The sequence below is a fragment of the Triticum aestivum genome, chromosome 3A, assembly GCF_018294505.1.
Source record: "Triticum aestivum cultivar Chinese Spring chromosome 3A, IWGSC CS RefSeq v2.1, whole genome shotgun sequence".
NCBI lineage: Eukaryota > Viridiplantae > Streptophyta > Magnoliopsida > Poales > Poaceae > Triticum > Triticum aestivum.
Window position 1 is genome coordinate 56,354,346 of NC_057800.1, and position 12,196 is coordinate 56,366,541.

Genomic DNA, 12,196 nt, shown 5'->3' on the forward strand with positions numbered 1-12,196 from the left:
ATAACCTACGGGTTCGAGAACTATGTAGACATGACCGAGACACCTCTCTGGTCAATAACCAATAGCGGGACCTGGATGCCCATATTGGCTCCTACATATTCTACGAAGATCTTTATCGGTCAGACCGCATAACAACATACGTTGTTCCCTTTGTCATCGGTATGTTACTTGCCCGAGATTCAATCGTCGGTATCTCAATACCTAGTTCAATCTCGTTACCGGCAAGTCTCTTTACTCATTCCGTAATACATCATCCCACAACTAACTCATTAGTTGCAATGCTTGCAAGGCTTATAGTGATGTGCATTACCGAGTGGGCCCAGAGATACCTCTCCGACAATCGAAGTGACAAATCCTAATCTCGAAATACGCCAACCCAACAAGTACCTTTGGAGACACCTGTAGAGCACCTTTGTAATCACCCAGTTACGTTGTGATGTTTGGTGGCATACAAAGTGTTCCTTCGGTAAACGGGAGTTGCATAATCTCATAGTCATAGGAACATGTATTAGTCATGAAGAAAGCAATAGCAACAAACTAAACGATCAAGTGCTAAGCTAACGGAATGGGTCAATTCAATCACATCATTCTCCTAATGATGTGATCCCGTTAATCAAATGACAACTCATGTCTATGGTTAGGAAACTTAACCATCTTTGATCAACGAGCTAGTCAAGTAGAGGCATACTAGTGACACTCTGTTTGTCTATGTATTCACACATGTATTATGTTTCTGGTTAATACTATTCTAGCATGAATAATAAACATTTATCATGAAATAAGGAAATAAATAATAACTTTACTATTGCCTCTAGGGCATATTTCCTTCATTATGGGCCTATTGAACTGCATATAAAAATCCTATGGGTATGTCTCCGTATAAAATGGTTTATGGAAAAGCATGTCATTTACCTCTCGAGCTAGAACATAAGGCATATTGGGCTATTAAATAGCTCAATTATGATTTCAAACTTGCCTGTGAGAAGAGGTTATTTGACATTAGCTCACTTGATGAATGGAGAACCCAAGCCTTTGAGAATCCCAAATTGTTTAAAGAAAAAGTTAAAAGATGGCATGACAAAAGAATACAAAAGCGTGAGTTTAATGTAGGTGATTATGTATTGCTATACAACTCTCATTTAAGATTTATTGCAGGAAAGCTTCTCTCTAAATGGGAAGGTCCTTACGTTATCGAGGAGGTCCATCGTTCCGGTGCCATAAAAATCAACAACTTCGAAGGCACAAATCCGAAGGTGGTGAACGGTCAAAGAATCAAACATTATATCTCAGGTAATCCAATAAATGTTGAAACCAATACGATTGAAACCGTAACTCCGAAGGAATACATAAGGGACACTTTCCGGAACGTTTCAGACTCTGAAAAGGAATAGGTATGTGGTACGGTAAGTAAACCGACTCCAAAACAGTTCTAATGGCACTTTTTCTCCGTTTTGGAATATTTAGAAAAATAGAAAATAAGAAGCAGTCCAGGAAGGACACGAGGGCTCCACTAGGGTGGAGGGCGCGCCCTACCCCCCTGGGCGCGCCCCCTGCCTCGTGGGCACCTCGTGTGCTCTCCAGACTCCATTTTCTTGCACGTTACGTATTTTGGTTGGTAAAAAATCATTATATAATCTCCCAGAGGTTTTGACTCCTGTATCACGCAAATATCTCTCGTCTTTGTTTCGAGCTGTTTTTCTGACAGATCTAGGTCGTCATGTCGTCTTCAAGTGCCCCAAGGACAAGTTCTTCAAGAAGGTCATCTACCCCTACATCGCGGAGGTGCTGCAACACCCTCAAACCATTGATATGCGTGAGGGGTTGTTGCACATCCGCGATGTTGAGGGACCAAGGAAGGCCGGAAGCACGAAGGCAAGGCTCGAGGCATTGGAGCAACAAGTTTTCAAGGCTCGAGGCATTGGAGCAACAAGTTTTCAAGTCTCACAAGTTTTCAAGTTCACCAACAACCACAAGCTGGATGTCAAGGACATTGGGGAGGCCATCTTCAAGCTTCATGAGAAAATCGAGCACTTCCAAGCCCAGATCTATGACCTGCAAAATCAAAACTGTGAGTATGAATATAGATTCAAAAGGATGAATTTGGCTGCAGATTTGAGGACTCAGGAGACTCGATCATCCTTCTATGATGGTGAGCCTATGCCTTGGAAGAGGGACGACAAGCCTACATCATCAACAACTCCAACTCCTTCACTAGCAAAAGAGATATAATCACATGGGTATGGGCACACCCCTTGGCAACTGCCAAGCTTGGGGGAGGTGCCCCGATATCGTATCACCATCACCTTCATCTTTACCGTTTTTCTTAGTTCGATCCTTTTGATAATATTTTGATCTAGTAGAATAAAAGTTTTTAGTATGATCTAGTTTTGAGTTTTGCTTTATGATCCCTCTATGTAATCAAGTTCGTGAGCTATATAATAAAGATTGGTGTTGAGTCAAGGGCTTGATTATTTTGCCATGATCTCGAGTGAATAAAAGAAAAGAGAAAAGAATAAAAAGAAATAAAAGAGATCATAAGGATCTTATGGAGAGTAATGAGCTCACATATAAGGAGTATTATGAATAAAAGTTGTTGAGAGTTGACAAACATAGTTTTGGTCATCGTTGCAATTAATAGGAAGTAATAAAGAAAGAGAGGTCTTCACATATAAATATACTATCTTGGACATCTTTTATGATTGTGAGCACTCACTAAAATATGATATGCTAAAGAGTTGACATTGGACAAGGAAGACAACGTAATAGGTTATGTTTTCTTACATCTGAGATAAATTATATTGTCATGGATCATCCAACATGATTGAGCTTGCCTTTCCCCTCATGCTAGCCAAATTCTTTGCACCAAGTAGAGATACTACTTGTGCTTCCAAATATCCCTAAACCCAGTTTTTCCATGAGAGTCCACCATATCTACCTATGGATTGAGTAAGATCCTTCAAGTAAGTTGTCATCAATGCAAGCAATAAAAAATTGCCCTCTAAATATGTATGACTTATTAGTGTGAGAGAAAGTAAGATATATACGATCTTGTGATATGGAAGAAATCAAAGCGATGGACTGCATAATAAAGGTCCATATCACAAGTGGCAATATAAAGTGACATTCTTTCGCATTAAGATTTTGTGCATCCAACCATAAAAGTGCATGACAATCTCTGCTTCCCTCTGCGAAGGGCCTATCTTTTACTTTTATCTCCTACCTTACATAAGAGTCATGGAGATCCTCACCTTTCCTTTTTACATTTGATCTTTTGGCAAGCACAATACGTTGGAAGGATCTTGGTATATATGGCTAATTGGATGTGAGTTTTCATGAACTATTATTGTTGACATTAACCTTGAGGTAAAATGTTGGGAGGCAAAACTATAAGCCCCTATCTTTATCTGTGTCCGATTAAGACTTCATACCCATAAATACTGCGTGAGTGTTAGCAATTGTGAAAGACTAAGAGATGGTTGAGTATGTGGACTTGCTGAAAAGCTCTTATATTGACGCTTTCCTATGTTATGATAAACTGCAATTGCTTCAATGACTGAGATTATAGTTTGTTAGTTTTCAATGAAGTTTATGATTCATACTTGAAATTGTGATTGAATTATTACTGTAGCATAAGAGATCATATGACAATAATTATATAAGCTATTGTTCTAAGAATGATCATGATGCCCTCATGTTTGTATTATATTTTTATCGACACCTCTATCTCTAAACATGTGGGTATATTTTTCAATTTTGGCTTTCGCTTGAGGACAAGCGAGGTCTAAGCTTAGGGGAGTTGTGTGATAGCCTGAATTAATAGGGATGATAGACTACTCATATCAATAAGGAATTCCTTCTTTTCCGGAAGCCCATTCAGACAGAACTCCAAAGTTAAGCGTGCTTAGCTTGGAGTAATTTCAGGATGGTGGCCGACCGGGAAGTTGCTCCCGGGTGCGCACGAGTGAGGACAAAGTGCGCAGAAAAGACTAGTATTGACCTGTGGGGCCAGTCTAGATCCCACCAGGAGTAACGACCACCGGTGCGTGTGTCCGGGGCGTTCCAAGTTGGTATCAGAGCCGACCCTCGAGGTTACACGGATGTTTGCGAATAGGTGCGCGGTCATGTTGTGCATGACGTTTGTGACCCGTCATGGCACACGGCATGGAACATGTGTCGGACTAGATGCACAGACGTTTGTGCCAAGAGGGAACATTCCTGTGGCCCGACGAGGACATCGGTTCATCTGAGTGGGGGTGTATGTGATAGCCTGGCTTAATAGGTGTCACATCCCTAGCCTCTGGTGCTGTCTGGTGTGTGCATCATGTTTAAATTCAAATGAAATTTGAATTGAGGAATTTTCAAAAGCCTCAGGAAACCTCTAAAAATAACCAACAATTAAATCTTCTCAAATGTGTCCAAGGAATGTTCCTGTTATTCCATGGAAATATTGGTAAGAGGTAAAATTTAAACCAATATTTTTGGAGTCACAGAGATAATTATTTTGGCCATTTGAATTAATCCAATAACTATTTGCTTTGGATTTATATTTAATATATATTAAATATGACTCCAATAATTCTGGAAGTTTGTGAGTGGCTTTGTATATATTTTAGCAAGCCACATAAAAATCTACAGAATTTATTTAAATGATTTAGTTGCTAAACTAAATCAAAACAAACTACAGATAATAAAAAAAAGTAAAAGAGAGAGAGCAGAAGGACTTACCTGGTGCCACTTACCTGGCCCAACACTGTGCAGCCAGCAGCGGCCCAGCCCACCTCCTCCCCCTTGTCATCTTCCTCCCCTCGCACCGAAGCAGCTCGGTGGCGAGCGCCGATGCCGCCTCGGCCACCTCCTGCTTCCACCGAGGCGTTCCCGAGCCTCCCCCTCACGCCACCACGATGCCCCGACCCCCTGGAACCCCTCGACCTCTCCCATCGTCTTCCCCCCTTTCTTTGGATCCCTCTCTCCTCCACCGAGCGGAGCCCCGTCGCCACCGACGCCGTTCGCCGCGGCCACCACCACCCTCTCGCCTCCCCGACGCCTCCCAGAGCTCCGCAGTGCCTCCCTCTACCTCCTCAACGAGCTACGAGGCCCCAGACGTGCCGCAACACCGCCCTCGATGTCTTCTTCAACCTCGGGACCGCCGGCCATCTTCGTCAAATTCGTCGGCTCCGGTGCCTCCCCGAGCTCCCCGAGGCCACCGTCGCAACCCCTGTGAGCTCCACTCCGTTTCCCCTCCTTCATTTTGCTCGTTCCCGTGCCGTAGCACCACCGGCCACATTCCCGAGCACCGCCGTCCGCCATGGCCGCGTAGCTCTCCTGACCCGAGCCCCTCTGCTCGAACCCGTGGCACCAGCGCGCTTCTGGTGGCCCGCGGATGCCGTCTGGACCATCACTTTCTCTCCTAGCGCGCCGCAGCCCAACCCCGTACATGGCCGAACTCCGGTCGCCGCCTTGGGCTCCACTCCGGCGAACCCCGGCCACCCCCGCACCTCCCGTTGGTCCCCCTAGATGCGCACGGGCGCGGGCTACCTCCTGGTGCCCTTGGCGCGTCGATCCGATGCCCCTAGCGCAAGTCCGGCGTCCCCCGCCGTGCTCTGTGGTCGTCGCCGGCTACACTCCGGCGAGAGCTGATGTGGCCGGTCATTAGGGCCTAACCACCCCCCCGCTAACCCAGGCCTTGGCCACTGACTGTGGGCCCCACGCCCTTAACTAACCACGGTTAACCCCCTGTTTAGTTTAAGTTAACCACAGTGGCCCCACGCGTCGGAATTGACCTAGCTGACGTGGCCGTTGACCGGTCCCACCTGTCAGTGAGTTAAAACCACCCTGTGTCACTGACGTGTGGCCCCCACACGTCAGGTTTGACCAGCAGCAGCGTCTGTTGACCTGCTGACGTCACGGTGACGCACTGATGACGTAGTAAATGTTTCTGGAATTTAAATAATTCTTAAATGAGTTATTATTTTCAGAAAATGTCCTAAACTTCAATAAATCATAGAAAATCAACCGTAACTCCAAATTAAATAATTTATATATGAAAAATTATCAGAAAAATTCAAGGAATCCATCTGTACCATTTTCATGCATGTTAGAGCAACTTATCACTACTGTTTAGGACAAATGAAGTGAAGGGCATTTAAATAATCACATATGGAGTTTGAATTTGAATCTTGTATTCAAACCAACTTCATTTAATCTGTTGCTAGTTGCATTGGCTCAAAACACATTTATTTTGCCATGTCATGATCATGCATCATATTGTGCATTGCATTGATTGTGTTCCCTTCTGTGTTGCCGGTATTTGTCCCCTCTCGATAGACGTGATACCGATGATGTGATCGTTGACACTGATGAAGACTCAATGTTATCTTCAGAAGTGCCAGGCAAGCAAAACCCCCTTGTTCATTCCGATAAAATCCCACTCTCTCGCTCCTGCTCTCTTTTACTGCATTAGGACAACATCGATTCATCTGTTACTTGCTGCGGTAGCTGAACCCCTTTATCCTTTGCATGACCTGTCATTCCACAGTAAATAGATGAAACCCACTAGTATGAGTAGGAGTTGTTTGAGCCCTGTTGTGCCTACTCATTCATGCTTGTTTGTCATGCCTGCTACTGCTTAGAGTTGAGTCAGGTCTGATTCATCGGGGATGAATCAGAGGCGTGTGAACATGTCCTACTGTGTGTGAGCTAAGTGTGTGAACACGATTTGGTAAAGGTAGCGGTGAGAGGCCATGTAGGAGTACATGGTGGGTTGTCTCATTGCAGCCGACCTCAGGAACTGAGTTCTGTGTTTGTGATCCATGATTCAGTTACTACCATACATTGGGCCCTGAAATATGACCCCGCTCGACTTCTTATTCACCCTAGCCCTCTGTCCAGGAGTTGCAAGTAGTTTCTGGTGTTTGTAGTATGCTGGAGGCCATGGACAGCGCTGACCGTAGGGGTGGGCTGTGATGCGGTAGGCACGTGGCCGGGTAAACCGGGCACCCGTTTGGTGTCACGGAACCCTGTTCACATCGTTTGGGGCTGTGAGCGAAACTCCGGCCGGATCTCCTATGGATGGAACCCGAATAGGCGATAAACCTGGACTAGAGACTTGAGTGTTTAGGTAGGTCGTGGTCTACACCCACGTCGGCTTTCGCTTGAAGTCTGCCGAGCACATGTCGTGTGCAGACGCTAAGTGGTGGAAACATGTATGAAGAAGTACACCCCTGCAGGGTTAACATCATCTATTCGAATAGCCGTGTCCGCGGTAAAGGACTTCTGGGTTGCTTATATCAGTTCATAGACAAGTGAAAGTGGATACCCTAAAATACGCAAGATAAGCGTGAGTGCTATGGATGGCGTTCTCGTAGGGAGACGGGAGCGGATCCATAGTGGTGTATTGATATGGTGAATATGTGGACTCGTGTGCGCCACCTCAAAAGAGTCGCTTGCAGTCGTAGTTTAGGATAGCCACCGAGTCAAAGATGGCTTGCTGCAGTTAAACCCCACCACCCCTTTGTTGATAATGATGCATATGTAGATAGTTCTGATGTAAGTCTTGCTGGGTACATTTGTACTCACGTTTGCCTATTTTATGTTTTTGCAGAGAGACTTCGGTCTCGCTAGTAGTTCCGCGTGGACTTCGACGTTTAGCTTGATACCTCAGCTACGATCTTGTGCCCTCGGCAGGATCTGATAGATAGTCAGGCTTCTCAGCCTTTTTCATTTATAGATGTCTGTACCCAGACATGATAGCTTCCGCTTGTGCTTTGACTTGTATGCTCTGATTGTTGGGTCGTGAGACCCATGTTTGTAATATCTCGCTCCTCGGAGCCTATTGATAAACTACTTGAGTCGTAGAGTCATTTTGTGATGCCATGTTGTATTGCACATATCGAGCATATTGTGTGTATGTTATTGAAATGCTTGGTATGTGTGGGATCTGACTACCTAGTTGTTTATCTTTAGTAGCCTCTCTTACCGGGAAATGTCTCCTAGTGTTACCGCTGAGCCATGGTAGCTTGCTACTGCTCTGGAACACTTAGGCTGGCCGGCATGTGTCCTTCTTCGTTCCTGTGTCTGTCCCTTCGGGGAAATGTCACGCATTGAGTACCGGAGTCCTGTTAGCCCGCTACAGCCCGGTTTACCGGAGTCCTGCTAGCCCAGTGCTACAGCCCGGACCCACTTGCTAATGACCGACACGTTCGAAGCTGGGTCATGGATGCCTGTCCCTGTAAGTCTGTGCCACTTTGGGTTTACGACTAGTCATGTCAGCCCGGGCTCCTTATCATATGGATGCTAGCGACACTATCATATACGTGAGCCAAAAGGCGCAAACAGTCCCGGGCAAAGGTAAGGCGACACACGTGGGGATACCGTGCGTGAGGCCGCAAAGTGATATGAGGTGTTACCGGCTAGATCGATGTGACATCGAGTCGGGGTCCTGACAGCGTTGGTATCAGAGCTTGACTACCTGTAGGATTACCAAGCCAAACTGGTCGAAGTTGAGTCTAGAAATTCTTTAGTTATATAAGGGAATTGATTGTGGGATGGAACGTAAGGCTCTTTTTACTCCTTATACCTCATGGCCTTCTGATCTGAGTCATCATCTTCTCTTCTACGGGGATTAAGAACTAGGCTATCTCTTCTTTCCATCAGGATCACGTGTTACTAATCCGTAGACTTATAAGATTGTTGGATTAAGCTTCAGTTCAGTTCCTACTACTTCTGTATGTTAATTGTTGATCTCGAAACCTTGATATTGTGCTTCTGAGTGGTTATGCCACCATTTTTGTGAATGTCTCAAGCCTTTTCTGAGCATTTACAGCCGTTATGCTGTCCGAGTCATTCCAGGTTTCTAAATAGTCTGATGCATTTGCAAAATCCTTTCCCTCTGGTTTCGATGTTCCTTTATGCCAGCTCAATCACACTAATTGTTGAGTTGAGGTATTCTATTGCCTTGACATTATGTTGGAGTTACTATTATGACCCTAAGTGCTTAGGGGATCATCTAGTGGTCTAGCCATGATTTGTGTCCTAGTGTGAAGATTCTGGCCTTTATTCTCGGAAGCATCCCGTGGTGCTACTTAGCAGTAGGTATTCTACTCCTGGGTTCTGAACCCGAGATTCACTCTACCTACTTCATGTTGATAGTAATTGCTAGTGCCTTTAGGATATTAGTAACCTTTGCGATAGTCCTTGAAGTCCGTGGTATCTTCTTCTTCCAAATACCATGAACTACTTATGGCAGATGTTTATTGGATCAAAAAAAAATCACAATTAGAGTACTCTTGAGGAGTTCTCCATTCATAAATCGTGACTCTGCCAGTTCTACCTTTCTGCATGGGTTATCCGGAAGAAATATGTTGAACTTGGTTCGACATACTAATCTATGCATCCACAACTCAGAAAGTTATATGTTCCTTTGAGTTGTTCTCTTTAGTTGCATTCTGACCCTCGTCTATCAATTGATAGTCAAGAGTATGCGTGCGTTCGTTCATCGATGCCTATGACTCTTGTGGTCTGTCAAGCCATTCTATTCCGGAATGACTAGGAGAAACAAACTCCGGTACCTCATCCATATCCAGGATTGGGTCAAAGAAGTTGTGCTCCGCAGATCAAATTGCTAATCCAGCTTTTGTTCTGCTCTACCTTGGAGTATTACATATTTTATATCGGGATTGTTATAGGAATTGCACACCATCCTGTGAACTATTGGTACAGTGATACTTCTCGCCATCATTACTCATTCCTCGGTTCCGTGTGGTTATAACCGGAATGTCGACAAGTGAATCGTGATGTGTGAAATCAATACTCCTAGCAACCTCGTTGCTTGGTAGTTAAAGGACAATAATTTCATTCTTAGCGTGTTGGTTTTTGAATCATCCTTCTAAGATTGATCGTGCTACCTTGTCCATCTTCCTGGTGCACATTTCGATTGATGAGTTAGGATTTTGTCAAGTCCTCGCTCATTTGATCATATCGTCTTGCCCTGAAAGGCAAGATTGTTCTCGAGCTTAGTAACATACCGGTGGTTCGTGACTTTCCAAATATCTTCTTGGAAGCGTTACCGGGTTATTTCCTGACTGTTATGTTGGGCTTGTGATCAAGTTGGTTTCTTGTGAACCACCCTTTCTCCAAGAATCTGTGTTGGATATCCCGGAGCTAGTTGGTTAAGCTAGACAACAACTTGGAGAGTTGGAAGATAAAATCTTGCCTGACTTAGTTCGTTCCAAAGGGATAATCTTGTGTAGTGTGTGTTGAAGAAAGATGATATCTTCATCGATTGGTCCCTGTGATCAGTTGCTGGACCTATTGTCTTATCAATCCTTTGATTTGAGTGTGGGCTATCGTCAAATCAAATCAGTACCAATGATGCTCGTAATGTTGTCTTATTCGTGGTTGATCCCTCGAGCATACACCATTACATCTTTGGCCTGACCAATACTATCACTTGTTCACTTAACTATGGAATTCCTTTTAAAAAGGAAACCCAGATGAATTGTTGTTGAGCCCATTGACAACATCCTTATCTCCTCCATGATTTTGTTGGTCATTAAGCTAGTGTTGGAAACTTTTGAAAGCATTTTCTTCATGCTAGCTCATGAAGTATTTGTTGATGAAAGGAGTGACTTCCTTTTATACACGTGCATTTGGTGAAAGTTGCCGCCGTGAATTTGAGAAAGTTAGTTTTGCTTCCTCTGGAATCATCCCAAGTCAGTCATGCATACGTGCGAAGTATTCTGTGGTTCGGAGACTTGCAACCTCCATTCCATATGTATATCCTAGCACACCAAGCCACTGATTGATTTGTTCACGGAAAAGGAGTTGATGTGCTAATCCTAGGTCATCCACAAGACTTCAATATCCTCGATTATGGTTCCCCACCTGAACTCGGTAGTGTTTTATTGTAAGACTACCATGTGATAATGTTTGTCTTGGACAACGTGTTCACATGTTTGTAGCAGAACCAGCTCATGTTTTGGAGCTTGCTATCGTAGTTCATCTCCTGAGAATCTCGCAACGTCATCTCGTCGATTTGTGTTGCAAACTTTCATTCTTCTTCCTAGACTCGATGAGTCTGGAATATCCTGACACCAACCAGATCTGAATCTCAGGCAGATATGATGGTTGGAACATTTCCCAAGAATTATAATATTGGTCTCTCAATAACCGGCAAGGTGGATGTCGTGGCCAACACACCCATCCGGTAGACCTATTATTATAGTATCTTGTTTGAGGAAGTTGGCCACCTCCCCATAGGGATTTCGTAGGATTTACTCCCTAGTTGCCCCTATGGATTTTGAGATCCCGAAGTCCGACCTTTTTACTTGATGTTCTAGATATCAAACCATATCTATGAGTGGGTTACACTAGCACATCAAGGAGAACATTAGAAGCGGAGTGCTAAATGTCTCTCGGTCGATCATCCAGATTTTATTCCCTTGGCCCCGCTAAGATGAAATCTGAGAAGTGTTATCTTCCTTTGCATCTGCATCCTCCATCACCATTCATCATGGTAGTAGGTTGTGTTACCGGACCCTTGACACGGATGTTGGTAAAACCTTGATGAATATGGAAATGCTCAAGTTCTTGAGAGCACGCACAAGCGCTACGAGTTATCATCGGCACTAACTGGGTTTGCTCTCAGTTTCCTCGGCAATGCTATGATCTTTTCAAACAGTGAATTCACTCTCTGTTGTTGGGTTCTTCCCCAGTTACCAGAATCATTCCCAGCATTTGCATTTTGTTCCCAGCTTGCACCGCCAATGTGCCATTCCACCATGGGTCTTTTCCATTTCCGGTGATAAGCAAAATCATCCATTATGTTGTCTTCAACAAGGTAATCCACATCATCCAAGTCCGAGTATGCCATTCTACCGACCCCCGCCAATCGATTGCTGTGATTTGCCTTCGGCTGATATAGAGAGTCTCAACGATCTCTATATCAAAGGTAATTCTTTTTGCCATTTAAGATAATACTCTACGAATCACCCTCCTTCAGGATGTTTCGTCGTGGTATCATGGCAATTCAACTCCTCGCTATGTTGACAACCGATCATCACCTTCTTAAGCGTGGAATTGTTGTCCACCTAGTGAACCTTCGTCATCCGTTTCTTCCACCCCTCTCGATGTGTATCTCGTGTCTCAACCCGAGAAATAGTCCTATGTCTCATTCCGTGAGTTGTTCGATCTTCGAGAA